The following is an 18,939-nucleotide window of genomic DNA, read 5'->3' as shown; positions in this document are numbered from 1 at the left end:
CTACCACCATCCCACCACCACCACCTCCACTACTACCACCACCACTACTACCACCACCACTACCACCACTACCACCATCCCACCATCACCACTACCACCACCACCACTACTACCACCACTACTACCACCACCACTACCACCATCCCACCATCACCACTACCACCACCACCCCCACCACTACTACCACCACCCCCACCACCACCTCTACTACCACCACTACTACCACCACCACATGCTCATAGCAAGCCTCACCAGACAGCTTCAGTCCATATCGAATGTACAGGATGGAGTTAAGGGTCTGCAAGGACATCCGATTTCCAAGTTTGCTTTTTACCACACTCATCTGGCTGACTTCAGCATTCGAGTGTGGCAAGGACAACACAGACACAGCAGTCATGGCAAGTTCTTGAAACGGGTTGATATCAGCTGCATACCTGACTTTCCAAATCTCACTCCAGAAGCCCAGTGTGTTTTTGTCTCATTCCATTTACTAAGATGGATGGCACGCCATTGCTGGACAATCTTGTCTATCTCTGCAGGGGAGTAGCCAAGAAGCTTGGCTATTTTTTCTATTTCTCCAGGGCTCTTATTGTGCTTTAGAGTTTTCTCCACATTGAAAACTGATATGTACTGCAATGCTTCGATGTTGTCCGGCAGTTTCACCCTCAACTCATTAGTGAGGGAGATGGTGAAGGCGGTGAAGGCTACACACCGCTTTCGGACATTGTTTTCATCCTCAGGCGCAAGGTGGAGCTCAGCTGCCTTTGACTCAAAAAGGTAACCAAGGTACGGTTTGGGACTGATGTATCCATCTATTGGCCCTTTGAGTACATCAACATTTGCCAGTGGATTCAGCACCCTGCTGCTCACAGACTTGATCAGGCTAACCAAGCTGTCAAGTAGCTTAAGAGGATCTACTTGCTCTCCCTCAAAAGCCTTGATGGCCAACTGTACCTCACCCAGCACTGACTTCAAAAAAGTCAGATACAATATGTTTTGAGGATCACTGTACATGGAGAATAAAACCTCAGCCATGTAGCAGTGTTCACTGGACTTGGTGACTGTGAAATGCAGCCTAAGCTCCTCCCACTGGTCCAAAATGCGTGAAACCGCGGGTTCAATGGAGAGCCAACGTGTGGCACACACCTTGGTTATCTGTAAAGGTTTCTCCCCACAGTTGATGGTCTCATATATGGCCTTGTAGGCCTCCCTGCACTTTGGAGACACTGAAAACCAGTTATAAGTCTCTCGTACCAAGTTCTCCACACTATGGGGGATGGTGTCATTGGAAGCATGACTTACAGCAAGCTGCAGAGAGTGGCACTCTCACAGCGAATAAGAACCAGATATTTGAGGCCATACTCCTCCTTCAGCACTTTATGGACCCCATTGTTAATCCCCGTCATAACAGAGGCATTGTCAGTCCCTATCTCCAGGAGTTTCTCTTTTATAAGACAACACTTCTCGAGGAAAGCCACAACAGCACGGGCTATAGATTTGGCATTTCCTCCCTCCAACTCAACAAGCCCCAGAAATGTTGATTCAGTTGTCTGCTTGGTGTCACTAAAGTACCTTATCACAACCCCCAGGTACTTAGAAACACTTACATCCGTGGACTCATCGAGCAGGAGGCTGGAACGCTGGTCACCCATAACTGCGACTAACTTTTTCAGAAAGTATGGTGCTAGAACACCATTAATCATTTCTGTGCACTTTGAAGTGGGTAGCAGCAGTGGAGTCTGAGAAAGCAGCTCTACATGCTTCTCCAATGTGATCACATGCCAGCATAGAACAGTGTTCAGCGATAGCTAATGCCATGGTGGCCTCAGCCTTTTTTGCAGAGTCAATTTTTTTAACCATAAATGGCAGCTTGTTTTGGGTGGAAGTGTAATAAGGCTTTGCCTTTTGAGTATGTTTTTGAGTTGTCATGTGTTATTTTACATCACTAAGTTTGGCGTAGAAATCAGCCTTACAACATAGGCAGTACGCCCGTGTATCATCTCCAATAAACAGCTTCAACCAGCCTTTGAATTCAGGGTTTGATTCCCACTCCTTTCTGTATTTTTGAGTGTACAGTTTAGACTGAGACATGATGAGCTAGCCAGCTAGATGTTTAGCTTATGTCACAGAGAGGCACACACACAGTGGACAAGGTGAGTAAGTGACTGAGGCTGTGTTAGTCAAATGCAGTGATTTATTTTTGTGCAGTGATTTATTTTAGACAAAGAACATTTTACATTTACATCCCGCCCTGAATGTAAGCCAGGGCGGGATCAGCCAGCGGCGGCTTCCCGCATGCGCGATTCATTTGCAGTCTGGACGCGGAGGGGTGAACATTTCCTGCTCTGACTGCAGCTGGGAGGGACTGCTGTGCGAGGACTGGGCCGCCTGTGAGTGCTTTGGGATGGGGGTGGGGTCCACAGCAGCACCCGCTGCTCATTGAGATGAGTAAGAACGATATGTGCTTTCACGTCAGAGTCTCCAAAAGTCTCCAATAACACCAGAAAAAGTTGCTAGATTTGTCGTTAGTCGATTTTTTTGAATATGTGTCGCTAGAGGGGTCTGAATACTCGCTGAATATAGCGACAAAGTTGCTAAGTTGGCAACACTGCCTCCACTACCACCACTACTAACACCACCACTACCAAAACCTCCACTAATGACAACACCACCACCACCACCACTACCATCACCACCTCCACTACTACCATCACCACCAACACTACCACCACCAACACTACCACCACCTTCACTACCACCACCGCCACTACCACCACCACTATCACTACCACCCCCCCTACCACCACCACCACCACTACTACCACCACCTCCACCACCACTACCATCACCTGCACACTCGGGGGGAGGGAGGGTTAGATTGTGGAGTGGCAGGTAGCCTAGTGGTTAGAGCGTTGGACTAGTAACCAAAAGGTTGCAAGATCAAATCCCTGAGCTGACAAGGTAAAAATCTGTCTTTCTGCCCCTGAACAAGGCAGTTAACCCACTGTTCCTAAGCTGTCATTGAAAATAAGAATTTGTTCTTTACTGACTTGCCTAGTTAAAAAAAGAAAAAATGGTCCTTTCTCCCAGCATCAATATTTTCCCTGGAAAACTTTTCAGAATGCTCCAGAGTAAGCGTTCCATGTCTCTGGGCAGCTAGTCAATTAAAAGGGTCCTATCTCCAGCTCCCTGATTTATCAGCCTGAAAGAAACAGTGTGTAAATTAAAATCTACACCAAACTAATGAGTCTCTTCCTCTGTTCATAAGAGCTGCAGAGGAGGGACAGGAGGGCTGGAGGACTCAACAGTAACCATACTCCAATTCTGTTTGTTTCAACCTAACGGTGCATTGCAAATCTGTTTAATGCATATTTATATTGACCTCCTCTCCACATTCCAATGGTCACTTATGCGCATGCATGCACACACATACTCACACACACACACACACACACACACACACACACACACACACACACACACACACACACACACACACACACACACACACACACACACACACACACACACACAACCAACAAATACATATTGGCAGAGATACTTTCAGATTCCTACTTGTGAACTCTGAGGTACAAACGACAGAATATAGTTCATTCAGTCCATATTTGTGAATAAATCCCAATGTGTTTCCCATTGGTAGTGCAGTGTGAAAACCCTGTAGCTCTTGGGGCGGAGTAAAACTCTCTGGTCTACAGGCGTTTATGGTTGAAAGCTTGGCACAGACCTGCAGGATAAAGACTGCACAGTCAAGTGAGGTCTAAAAACATTCTGATTATTTGCATAAAATCATAAAGGGAAACAATTCTGACAAAAAAAAAGAACAAGGTCTCCCAATGCATGCTAACATCTTTCCATTCTGGGTATTGACAAGCTGAACACAAATACTGTGTGATATATTTACACCTTGTTAATTTTATCGAATCAAGTTCTGACATTACTGTGTCTGCATCTTCCCGGACTATGGTACATACAGTATAATGAACAGAGATGTTGACTATGGTACATACAGTATAATGAACAGAGATGTAGACTATGGTACATACAGTATAATGAACAGAGATGTTGACTATAGTACATACAGTATAATGAACAGAGATGTTGACTATGGTACATACAGTATAATGAACAGAGATGTTGACTATAGTACATACAGTATAATGAACAGAGATGTTGACTATGGTACATACAGTATAATGAACAGAGATGTAGACTATGGTACATACAGTATAATGAACAGAGATGTTGACTATGGGTACATACAGTATAATGAACAGAGATGTTGACTATGGGTACATACAGTATAATGAACAGAGATGTAGACTATGGTACATACAGTATAATGAACAGAGATGTTGACTATGGTATATACAGTATAATGAACAGAGATGTTGACTATGGTACATACAGTATAATGAACAGAGATGTAGACTATGGTACATACAGTATAATGAACAGAGATGTTGACTATGGTACATACAGTATAATGAACAGAGATGTTGACTATGGTACATACAGTATAATGAACAGAGATGTTGACTATGGGTACATACAGTATAATGAACAGAGATGTAGACTATGGTACATACAGTAAAATGAACAGAGATGTTGACTATGGTACATACAGTATAATGAACAGAGATGTAGACTATGGTACATACAGTATAATGAACAGAGATGTAGACTATGGTACATACAGTATAATGAACAGAGATGTTGACTATGGTACATACAGTATAATGAACAGAGATGTTGACTATGGTACATTCAGTATAATGAACAGAGATGTTGACTATGGTACATTCAGTATAATGAACAGAGATGTTGACTATGGTACATACAGTATAATGAACAGAGATGTAGACTATGGTACATACAGTATAATGAACAGAGATGTTGACTATGGTATATACAGTATAATGAACAGAGATGTTGACTATGGGTACATACAGTAAAATGAACAGAGATGTAGACTATGGTACATACAGTATAATGAACAGAGATGTTGACTATGGTACATACAGTAAAATGAACAGAGATGTTGACTATGGTACATACAGTATAATGAACAGAGATGTTGACTATGGTACATACAGTATAATGAACAGAGATGTTGACTATGGTACATACAGTATAATGAACAGAGATGTTGACTATGGTACATACAGTATAATGAACAGAGATGTTGACTATAGTACATACAGTAAAATGAACAGAGATGTTGACTATGGTACATACAGTAAAATGAACAGAGATGTTGACTATGGTACATACAGTATAATGAACAGAGATGTTGACTATGGTACATACAATATAATGAACAGAGATGTTGACTATGGGTACATACAGTATAATGAACAGAGATGTTGACTATAGTACATACAGTAAAATGAACAGAGATGTTGACTATGGTACATACAGTATAATGAACAGAGATGTTGACTATGGTACATACAGTATAATGAACAGAGATGTAGACTATGGTACATACAATATAATGAACAGAGATGTTGACTATCATCCAATATATCCACATCACTTACCTTGTTTATTAATTGACTCATTGGATAAAGGATGAAAGATTACAAAATGGAGTCTGAATTATTTCCCTTTCATTATTATGTGTTGTAAATAATTGGCTCTGTGGTTCAGTGCAGTAAGTCCAAAGGAAACATAGTATAATTTAGTATAGTATATTATAGTGCAGTGTAGTGCAGTATAATATAGTAATAGTATCGTGCAGTATAGTACCACAGTATACCGCGGTATAGTGTGGTGTAGTATAGTGTAGTATAGCATAGTGTGGAATAATATAGTATAGTGTAGTATAGGATGGTATAGTATAGAATAATACAGTGTAGCATAGCATAGTGTAGTATAATGTAGCATAGTGTGGTATGGGATAGTGTAGTATTGGGCAGTATAGTATATCATAGTGTGGTTCACTGTAGTATAGTGCAGTATAATGTGGTGTAGTATAGTACACTGTAGCATAGTATAGCATAGTGTAGTATAGTATAGTGTAGTATAGTATAGTGTAGTATATTGTAGTATGATGTGGCATGGTGTAGTATAGTGCAGGGCAGTGTAGTATAGTGGAGTGTAGTATAGTGTAGTACAGTGTAGTATACTGTAGTATGGTGTAGTATAGTGTGGTATAGTATAGTGTAATGTGGTACAGCATTGTATAGTATAGTGTAGTATAGTGTGGTATAATGTTGCATAGTGTAGTATGGTGTAGTATAGTGTAGCACAGTATAGCACAGTTTAGTACAGTGTAGTATAGAAAGTGTAGTAGTATAGTGCAGTGTAGCATCGTATAGTATAGTGTAGTATAGTGCAGTGTAGCATCGTATAGTATAGTGTAGTATAGTGTAGCGTAGTATAGTGCAATGCGGTATAGTGTTGTATAGTATAGTGTAGTATATTATAGTATAGTGTAGTATAGTGTGGTATAGTATAGTGTAGTATGGTATGGTATAGTGTAGTATTGTGTCATATGGTATAGTGTAGTATAAAGTAGTAGTGTATAGCAGTATAGTGTGGCATAGTGTAGTATAGTGTAGTGTGGCATAGTATAGTGCAGTATAATGTAGTGTAATGTAGCATAGTGCAGTATAGTGTAGTATAGCGTAGTTTAGTGTATTATAGTATAGTATATAGTATAGTATAGTGTAGTATAGCATGGTGTAGTAATATGTAGCACAGTGTAGTATAATGTGGCATAGTGTAGTATGGTGTAGTATAGTGTAGTATAGCATAGCGGGGTTTAGTATAGTGTAGTATAATGTAGTATAGTGTAATATAATGTAGTATAGTATAATGTAGTTTGGTATCATGTAGTATAGTATAGTGCATTTTAGTATAGTGCTGTATAGTGTAGTATATGATAGTATAGTGTGTTTCAGTAGGTCCATAGGACATATAGAGATGTGGGACATTCATTTGATCATGTTTCTACAAACTTGTAGTGTATTTGAGGTTTAAAACGGCTTCTATAGTTTTGATTTCCACTCTAAAATATCAGTCTTGACTTGACTTGAAAAATGTATCCACGCCTACAAAAATGTACATTTATTATAATCCACATAATAATTCCTAAAATTAATTTGAGCCGACTGGCTCAAATTAAGATCCCACATCTGTAACACATTCACATAATGAAACTGTATTTTGATTTACCAATATACAGTATTATCAAAGATCACTGCACATCCCAATTAAATAGATATGTCTCTGTGGTCCCATGTCATTTCTGGGTGAGTCGTTTCATTAGACTAATCAGATGAGTAGCACCATAGAGGTGTCCTCCTGCCTACCAGTACATCATTCATTAATAAACCCTGGTCATGTTATCTGCATCCAAAATGGCACCCTATTCCCTTTAAAGTGTAGTACTTTTGACCAGGGCCCATAGGGAAAACAGTGCCATTTGGGACACTGCTGTTTGGGGATGCACTCTGAGCTCTCCTCTGAGCTCCGTGTTGATAAAACACGCAATTTGGCGCCATCCATCACATACGCTGCACCTGGTTTAAGAACCCAACCACAGAGGTAAAAAATATGTGGAATCTGTCTCTGACACGCATGACTTTGCTAATTCAGGCAATACATCTATAAGGTAGTATTTTATGCTGTTGTTTTGTTTGATAAATACACTATGACATGCCTATACGGTGCTATAAATATGCTTATAAGACAATATAACACTTAATAATAGTAAGTCGAGTCAAGTAATAAGTTGAAACAAAACTACATGGAAAAGTAGAATGTGAACTCAGTTCCTTCTCTCTCTCTCACTAGAGATATATATATATATATATATATATATATATATATATCGAGAGAGATATATATATATATATATCGAGAGAGAGAGAGATATATATATATATATCGAGAGAGATATATATATATCGAGAGATATATATATATATATCGAGAGATATATATATATATATCGAGAGATATATATATATCGAGAGAGAGATATATATATATATATATATATATATATATCGAGAGAGAGAGATATATATATATATATCGAGAGAGAGAGATATATATATATATATATCGAGAGAGAGAGATATATATATTGAGAGAGAGAGATATATATATATATATATCGAGAGAGAGAGATATATATATATATATATATCGAGAGATATATATATATATATCGAGAGATATATATATATATATCTAGAGATATATATATATATATCGAGAGATATATATATATCGAGAGAGAGAGAGAGAGATATATATATATCGAGAGAGAGAGATATATATATATATATATATATATCGAGAGAGAGAGATATATATATATCGAGAGAGAGAGATATATATATATCGAGAGAGAGATATATATATATATATCGAGAGAGAGATATATATATATATATATCGAGAGAGAGAGAGATATATATATATATATATATCGAGAGAGAGAGATATATATATATATATATATATATATATATCGAGAGATATATATATATATATATCGAGAGATTTTTATATATCGAGAGAGATATATATATATATATATATATATATATATCGAGAGAGAGAGATATATATATATATATATATCGAGAGAGAGAGAGATATATATATATATATCGAGAGATATATATATATATATCGAGAGATATATATATATCGAGAGATATATATATATATATATCGAGAGATATATATATATATATATCGAGAGATATATATATATATATAGAGAAATATATATATATATATCGAGAGAGAGAGATATATATATCGAGAGAGATATATATATATATATATATATATATATCGAGAGAGAGAGATATATATATATATATCGAGAGAGAGAGATATATATATATATATCGAGAGAGAGAGATATATATATATATCGAGAGAGAGATATATATATATATATATCGAGAGAGAGAGAGATATATATATATATATATATCGAGAGAGAGAGATATATATATATATATATATATATATCGAGAGATATATATATATATATATCGAGAGATTTTTATATATCGAGAGAGAGATATATATATATATATATATATATATCGAGAGAGAGAGATATATATATATATATATCTAGAGAGAGATATATATATATATATATATAGAGAGAGATATATATATATATATAGAGAGATATAGATATAGATATCGAGATATCTATATATATATATCGAGAGATATATATATATATATATCGAGAGATATATATATATATATCGAGAGAGGAGATATATATATCGAGAGAGAGATATATATATATATATATATATATATATATATATATATATCGAGAGAGAGAGATATATATATATATATATATATCGAGAGATATATATATATATATATCGAGAGAGATATATATATATATATATAGAGAGATATATATATATATATATATCGAGATATATATATATATATATCGAGAGATATATATATATATATATATCGAGAGAGATATATATATATATCGAGAGATATATATATATATATCGAGAGATATATATATATATCGAGAGATATGTATATATCGAGAGATATATATATATATATCGAGAGATATATATATATATATATCGAGAGATATATATATATATATCGAGAGATATATATATATATCGAGAGATATATATATATATCGAGAGATATATATATATCGAGAGATATATATATCGAGAGATATATATATCGAGAGATATATATATCGAGAGAGATATATATCGAGAGAGATATATATCTATCGAGAGAGATATATATCTATCGAGAGAGATATATATCTATCGAGAGAGATATATATCGAGAGATATATATATCGAGAGATATATATCGAGAGATCTAATCATATATATATGCCATCCTACCAAATCTCCTGGATGTTGTTTCTCCCCCAAATCAAATCCAGTCAAACTTTATTTATTTAACACTTTTCAGACATGAATTCAACTCGATGCGCAATACTAAACAATGAAAATAAAAACAGAAATATTTACTACACAAACATAAGAGGATATAAAAGAATAACAATAAAACTGAAACACTAAAAAAAGCACCTTAAAGAAAAGCAAAGCAAAAAGGTGTTTAAGATCTCTTTGAAATATGTCCACAGTGTCGGCCCCTCTCAGGTTCTCTGGCAGGCTATTCCAGAGACTGGGGGCATAATAACTAAAGGCTGCCTCTCGGTCCTAGGCTTTGGGATAGTTTAAAGGCCAGTGCCAGAGGGACCTACTGGGTGCATAACTTAAAAGCATGTCTGACATGTATTGGGGTGCACAATTGTGGATTGATTTAAAAACCAATTGAATAATCTTAAAATTGATTCTAAAACTCACAGGCAGCCAGTGCAGAGATCTTAAAACCGGTGTAATGTGTGCCCTCTGTCTGGTCTTGGTCAGTACACATGCTGCAGCATTCTGTATGATTTGCAGTTGACCAATGGCTTTCTTGGTAGACCAGACAGGAGAGCATTACAGTAGTCAATTCTGATTGTAATAAAAGCATGGATAAAGTTCTCTCTGCTTCAGCATGAGATAGAAACGGCTATACCTTGGCAATGTTCCTCAGGTGGTAAAAAGTTATTTTGGTAACATTCTGTGACGATCGTCGTAAGGAGCAGCGTGTTGAGTGCTCATGATAAATATTTATTTAAACTCAGAACGAAACGAACGTCACGTTCTGCAGGCTTTACAGAGCTGTGCAAAAACAAGATCCCACAACACCAGGTGGGAAAAAAAAACCCTACTTAAGTATGATCTCCAATTAGAGACAACGAGGACCAGCTGCCTCTAATTGGAGATCATCCCAAAGAAAACCAACATAGAAATACAAAACTAGAACATGAACATAGAAATACAAAACATAGAGGGGAAAAAAACCCTGTCACGCCCTGACCTACTCTACCATAGAAAATAACATCTTACTATGATCAGGACGTGACACATTCCTAATGTGTGAATCGAAATTTTGTTGAAAATAATAATTTACACCTAGGTTTTTTTTACCCTGTGTTTTATCTTTATTGCCCGTGAATTCAAATGTTCGGCTAGATTCTCTCTCTGTGCTTTGGCTCCAATAATAAGTGCCTAGGTCTTGTTTTGATTTAGCTGGAGGAAGTTGTGAGCCATCCAAGTATTTAAATCACTAATACAGTCTAATCATTTATCTGTGTAGCTAAAATCTTCTGGTGACATGTAAAGTTGTGTATTGTCTGCTTAGAAGTAAAAATCAATGCCATGCTTTCTGATAACACTGCCAAGGGGTAATATATACTGCTCAAAAAAATAAAGGGAACACTTAAACAACACATCCTAGATCTGAATGAAATAAATAATCTTATTAAATACTTTTTTCTTTACATAGTTGAATGTGCTGACAACAAAATCACACAAAAATAATCAATGGAAATCCAATTTATCAACCCATGGAGGTCTGGATTTGGAGTCACACTCAAAATTAAAGTGGAAAACCACACTACAGGCTGATCCAACTTTGATGTAATGTCCTTAAAACAAGTCAAAAGGAGGCTCAGTAGTGTGTGTGGCCTCCACGTGCCTGTATGACCTCCCTACAACGCCTGGGCATGCTCCTGATGAGGTGGCGGATGGTCTCCTGAGGGATCTCCTCCCAGACCTGGACTAAAGCATCCGCCAACTCCTGGACAGTCTGTGGTGCAACGTGGCGTTGGTGGATGGAGCGAGACATGATGTCCCAGATGTGCTTAATTGGATTCAGGTCTGGGGAATGGGCAGGCCAGTCCATAGCATCAATGCCTTCCTCTTGCAGGAACTGCTGACACACTCCAGCCACATGAGGTCTAGCATTGTCTTGCATTAGGAGGAACCCAGGGCCAACCGCACCAGCATATGGTCTCACAAGGGGTCTGAGGATCTCATCTCGGTACCTAATAGCAGTCAGGCTACCTCTGGCAAGCACATGGAGGGCTGTGCAGCCCCCCAAAGAAATGCCACCCCACACCATGACTGACCCACCGCCAAACCGGTCATGCTGGAGGATATTGCAGGCAGCAGATCGTTCTCCACGGCGTCTCCAGACTCTGTCACTTCTGTCACGTGCTCAGTGTGAACCTACTTTCATCTGTGAAGGGGCGCCAGTGGCGAATTTGCCAATCTTGGTGTTCTCTGGCAAATGCCAAACGTTCTGCACGGTGTTGGGCTGTAAGCACAACCCCCACCTGTGGACGTCGGGCCCTCATTACCACCCTCATGGAGTCTGTTTCTGACCGTTTGAGCAGACACATGCACATTTGTGGCCTGCTGGAGGTCATTTTGCAGGGCTTTGGCAGTGCTTCTCCTGCTCCTCCTTGCACAAAGGCGGAGGTAGCGGTCCTGCTGCTGGGTTGTTGCCCTCCTACGGCCTCCTCCACATCTCCTGATGTACTGGCCTGTCTCCTGGTAGCGCCTCCATGCTCTGGACACTACGCTGACAGACACAGCAAACCTTCTAGCCACAGCTCGCATTGATGTGCCATCCTGGATGAGCTGCACTACCTGAGCCACTTGTGTGGGTTGTAGACTCCGTCTCATGCTACCACTAGAGTGAAAGCACCGCCAGCATTCAAAAGTGACCAAAACATCAGCCAGGAAGCATAGGAACTGAGAAGTGGTCTGTGGTCCCCACCTGCAGAACCACTCCTTTATTGGGGGTGTCTTGCTATTTGCCTATAATTTCCACCTGTTGTCTATTCCATTTGCACAACAGCATGTGAAATGTATTGTCAATCAGTGTTGCTTCCTAAGTGGACAGTTTGATTTCACAGAAGTGTGATTGACTTGGAGTTACATTGTGTTGTTTAAGTGTTCCCTTTATTTTTTGGAGCAGTGTATATATAAACTGAACTGTAACGGACCCAAAGTCGAACCTTGTGGAAAGCCACACGTGATATCTATTTTCTCTGAGCTACTGTATGTTCAACAAAAAACTCTCAATCGGTTAAATAGGTCCTAAACCAATTTATAACTCGACCGGAGAGGCCAACCCACCTCTACTGTCTGTCCAGAAGGACATCATGGTCAACAGTGTCGAATGCAGCACTTAAATCTAAGAGTACAAGGACAGAGAGCTGTTTGGCGTCTAGGAGAGGTGGCACCCTGTTCACAGTGCCCTATGGGACGAGAACAGTAAGAACAGTGCAATCCAGGAGGGGTGGGGCTCACAGTTCCCTGTTCACAGTGCCCTATGAGACGAGAACAGTAAGAACAGTGCAATCCAGGAGGGGTGGGGCTCACAGTTCCCTGTTCACAGTGCCCTATGGGAGGAGAACAGTAAGAACAGTGGCATCTAGGAGAGGTGGGGCTCACAGTTCCCTGTTCACAGTGCCCTATGGGACGAGAACAGTAAGAACAGTGGCATCTGGGAGAGGTGGGGCTCACAGTTCCCTGTTCACAGTGCCCTATGGGACGAGAACAGTAAGAACAGTGGCATCTGGGAGAGGTGGGGCTCACAGTTCCCTGTTCACAGTGCCCTATGGGACGAGAACAGAGAGAACAGTGGTGGCGACATAGAGATATAGGGGTGAGAATAGAGTTCGCTCTGCCCTGGCTATCTAACATACAGTCATTGAAAACCTAATTTGTCACCAAAATCCTTATTTTTTAAGAATACATTACTATTATTATTTTGGTGTTTGAATTTGAGATTAACTGAATGTGCGAAATCAGATTTTATTTTAAACAAAAATGTTGGTGGCAATTTCATAACACACATCATTCAATAGCCCAATTTAAATGGATGCCATTACAAGAAAAGATCATCCCAGGAAAGAGAAAAGCAATCCTATATGATGAAACAACGTGCAGTGCCAACTCTACTAGGGGTTACAATACTGACACCTCTCCTAGGGGTTACAACAGCGCCACCTCTACTAGGGGTTACAACACTGACACCTCTCCTAGGGGTTACAATACTGACACCTCTCCTAGAGGTTACAACAGTGCCACCTCTACTAGGGGTTACAACACTGACACCTCTCCTAGGGGTTACAATACTGACACCTCTCCTAGAGGTTACAACAGTGCCACCTCTACTAGGGGTTACAACACTGACATCTCTACTAGGGGTTACAATACTGACACCTCTCCTAGAGGTTACAACAGTGCCCACTCTACTAGGGGTTACAATACTGACACCTCTCCTAGGGGTTACAACACTGACACCTCTCCTAGGGGTTACAACACTGACACCTATACTAGGGGTTACAACACTGACACCTCTCCTAGGGGTTACAATACTGACACCTCTCCTAGGGGTTACAACACTGACACCTCTCCTAGGGGTTACAACACTGACACCTCTCCTAGGGGTTATAATACTGACACCTCTCCTAGGGGTTACAACACTGACACCTCTCCTAGGGGTTACAACACTGACACCTCTCCTAGGGGTTACAATACTGACACCTCTCCTAGGGGTTACAACACTGCCACCTCTCCTAGGGGTTATAATACTGACAGCTCTCCTAGGGGGTTATAATACTGACAGCTCTCCTAGGGGTTATAATACTGACATCTCTCCTAGGGGTTATAATACTGACAGCTTTCCTAGGGGGTTATAATACCGACACCTCTCCTAGGGGGTTATAATACTGACACCTCTCCTAGGGGCTATAATACTGACACCTATCCTAGGGGGTTATAATACTGACCTCTCTCCTAGGGGTTATAATACTGACACCTCTCCTAGGGGTTATAATACTGACACCTCTCCTGGGGGTTACAACACTGCCACCTCTCCTAGGGGTTATAATACTGTCAGCTCTCCTAGGGGTTATAATACTGACACCTCTCCTAGGGGTTATAATACTGACACCTCTCCTATGGGTTATAATACTGACCTCTCTCCTAGGGGGTTATAATACTGACACCTCTCCTAGGGGTTACAACACTGACACCTCTCCTAGGGGTTATAATACTGACACCTCTCCTAGGGGTTACAACACTGACACCTCTCCTAGGGGGTTATAATACTGACACCTCTCTTAGGGGTTATAATACTGACACCTCTCCTAGGGGTTATAATACTGACAGCTCTACTAGGGGTTATAATACTGACACCTCTCCTAGGGGTTACAACACTGCCACCTCTCCTAGGGGTTATAATACTGACACCTCTCCTAGGGGTTACAACACTGACACCTCTCCTAGGGGTTATAATACTGACACCTCTCTTAGGGGTTAGAACACTGCCACCTCTCCTAGGGGTTATAATACTGCCACATCTCCTATGGGTTACAACACTGACACCTCTCCTAGGGGTTACAACACTGCCACCTCTCCTAGGGGTTATAATACTGACACCTCTCCTAGGGGTTACAACACTGACACCTCTCCTAGGGGTTATAATACTGACACCTCTCCTAGGGGTTACAACACTGCCACCTCTCCTAGGGGTTATAATACTGACACCTCTCCTAGGGGGTTAAAATACTGACACCTCTCCTAGGGGTTATAATACTGACACCTCTCCTAGGGGTTATAATACTGACACCTCTCCTAGGGGTTACAACACTGCCATCTCTCCTAGGGGTTATAATACTGACCTCTCTCCTAGGGGGTTATAATACTGACACCTCTCCTAGGGGTTATAATACTGACCCCTCTCCTAGGGGTTACAACACTGACACCTCTCCTAGGGGTTATAATACTGGCCTCTCTCCCAGGGGGTTATAAAACTGACACCTCTCCTAGGGGTTATAATACTGACCTCTCTCCTAGGGGGTTATAATACTGACACCTCTCCTAGGGGTTATAATACTGACATCTCTCCTAGGGGTTACAACACTGACACCTCTCCTAGGGGGTTATAATACTGACACCTCTCCTAGGGGTTATAATACTGCCACCTCTCCTAGGGGGTTATAATACTGACCTCTCTCCTAGGGGTTATAATACTGACAACTCTCCTAGGGCTAATAAAACTGACACCTCTCCTAGGGGTTACACTATGACCTCTCTCCTAGGGGATATAATACTGACACCTCTCCTAGGGTGTTATAATACTGACACCTCTCCTAGGGGTTATAATACTGACACCTCTCCTAGGGGTTATAATACTGCCACCTCTCCTAGGGGTTATAATACTGCCATCTCTCCTAGGGGTTATAATACTGACACCTCTCCTAGGGGTTATAATACTGCCACCTCTCCTATGGGTTATAATACTGACCTCTCTCCTAGGGGGTTAAAATACTGACACCTCTCCTAGGGGTTATAATACTGACACCTCTCCTAGGGGTTATAATACTGACACCTCTCCTAGGGGTTACAACACTGCCACCTCTCCTAGGGGTTTTAATACTGACAGCTCTCCTAGGGGTTATAACACTGACACCTCTCCTAGGGGTTATAATACTGACACCTCTCCTAGGGGTTATAATACTGCCACCTCTCCTAGGGGTTATAATACTGCCACCTCTCCTTGGGGTTATAATACTGCCACCTCTCCTAGGGGTTATAATACTGACACCTCTCCTAGGGGTTATAATACTGCCACCTCTCCTAGGGGTTATACTACTGACACCTCTCCTAGGGGTTATAATACTGCCACCTCTCCTATGGGTTATAATACTGACCTCTCTCCAAGGGGGTTATAATACTGCCACCTCTCCTATGGGTTATAATACTGCCACCTCTCCTAGGGGTTATAATACTGACACCTCTCCTCGGGGTTATAATACTGACACCTCTCCTAGGGGTTACAACACTGCCACCTCTCCTAGGGGTTACAATACTGACAGCTCTCCTAGGGGTTATAATACTGCCATCTCTCCTAGGGGTTCTAATACTGACACCTCTCCTATGGGTTATAATACTGACCTCTCTCCTAGGGGGTTATAATACTGACACCTCTCCTAGGGGGTTATAATACTGACACCTCTCCTAGGGGTTATAATACTGACACCTCTCCTAGGGGTTACAACACTGACACCTCTGCTAGGGGTTATAATACTGACAGCTCTCCTAGGGGTTATAATACTGACACCTCTCCTAGGGGTTATAATACTGACACCTCTCCTAGGGGTTATAATACTGACCTCTCTCCTAGGGGTTATAATACTGACACCTCTCCTAGGGGTTATAATACTGACACCTCTCCTAGGGGTTACAATACTGAAACCTCTCCTAGGGGTTATAATACTGACACCTCTCCTAGGGGGTTATAATACTGACCTCTCTCTTAGGGGGTTATAATACTGACCTCTCTCCTAGGGGGTTATAATACTGACCTCTCTCTTAGGGGGTTATAATACTGACCTCTCTCTTAGGGGGTTACAACACTGACACCTCTCCTAGGGGTTATAATACTGGCCTCTCTCCTAGGGGGTTATAATACTGACACCTCTCCTAGGGGTTATAATACTGACCTCTCTCCTAGGGGGTTATAATACTGACACCTCTCCTAGGGGTTATAATACTGACAACTCTCCTAGGGGTTACAACACTGACACCTCTCCTAGGGGTTACAACACTGCCACCTCTCCTAGGGGTTATAATACTGACATCTCTCCTAGGGGTTACAACACTGACACCTCTCCTAGGGGGTTATAATACTGACACCTCTCCTAGGGGTTATAATACTGCCACCTCTCCTAGGGGGTTATAATACTGACCTCTCTCCTAGGGGTTATAATACTGACACCTCTCCTAGGGGTTATAAAACTGACACCTCTCCTAGGGGTTATAATACTGACAACTCTCCTAGGGGTTACAACACTGACACCTCTCCTAGGGGTTACAACACTGCCACCTCTCCTAGGGGTTATAATACTGACATCTCTCCTAGGGGTTACAACACTGACACCTCTCCTAGGGGGTTATAATACTGACACCTCTCCTAGGGGTTATAATACTGCCACCTCTCCTAGGGGGTTATAATACTGACCTCTCTCCTAGGGGTTATAATACTGACACCTCTCCTAGGGGTTATAAAACTGACACCTCTCCTAGGGGTTACACTATGACCTCTCTCCTAGGGGGTTATAATACTGACACCTCTCCTAGGGGTTATAATACTGCCAACTCTCCTATGGGTTATAATACTGACCTCTCTCCTAGGGGGTTATAATACTGCCACCTCTCCTATGGGTTATAATACTGACCTCTCTCCTAGGGGGTTATAATACTGACACCTCTCCTAGGGGTTATAATACTGACACCTCTCCTAGGGGTTATAATACTGACACCTCTCCTAGGGGTTACAACACTGCCACCTCTCCTAGGGGTTATAATACTGCCACCTCTCCTAGGGGTTATAATACTGACCTCTCTCCTAGGGGGTTATAATACTGTCCTCTCTCCTAGGGGGTTATAATACTGACACCTCTCCTAGGGGTTATAATACTGACCTCTCTCCTAGGGGGTTATAATACTGACACCTCTCCTAGGGGTTATAATACTGACACCTCTCCTATGGGCTATAATACTGACACCTCTCCTAGGGGGTTATAATACTGACACTTCTCCTAGGGGTTATAATACTGCCAGCTCTCCTAGGGGGTTATAATACTGACACCTCTCCTAGGGGTTATAATACTGACACCTCTCCTAGGGGTTATAATACTGACACCTCTCCTAGGGGTTATAATACTGACACCTCTCCTAGGGATTATAATACTGCCAGTCTCCTAGGGGGTTATAATACTGACACCTCTCCTAGGGGTTATAATACTGACACCTCTCCTAGGGGGTTATAATACTGACCTCTCTCCTAGGGGGTTATAATACTGACCTCTCTCTTAGGAGGTTATAATACTGACCTCTCTCTTAGGGGGTTATAATACTGACACCTCTCCTAGGGGGTTATAATACTGACACCTCTCCTAGGGGTTATAATACTGACACCTCTCCTAGGGGTTATAATACTGCCACCTCTCCT

The sequence above is a fragment of the Salmo trutta genome, chromosome 3 (genome assembly GCF_901001165.1).
Source record: "Salmo trutta chromosome 3, fSalTru1.1, whole genome shotgun sequence".
NCBI classification, from domain to species: Eukaryota; Metazoa; Chordata; class Actinopteri; order Salmoniformes; family Salmonidae; genus Salmo; species Salmo trutta.
The sequence above is the reverse complement of the archived record's forward strand: the minus strand, read 5'-3'. Positions refer to the sequence as shown.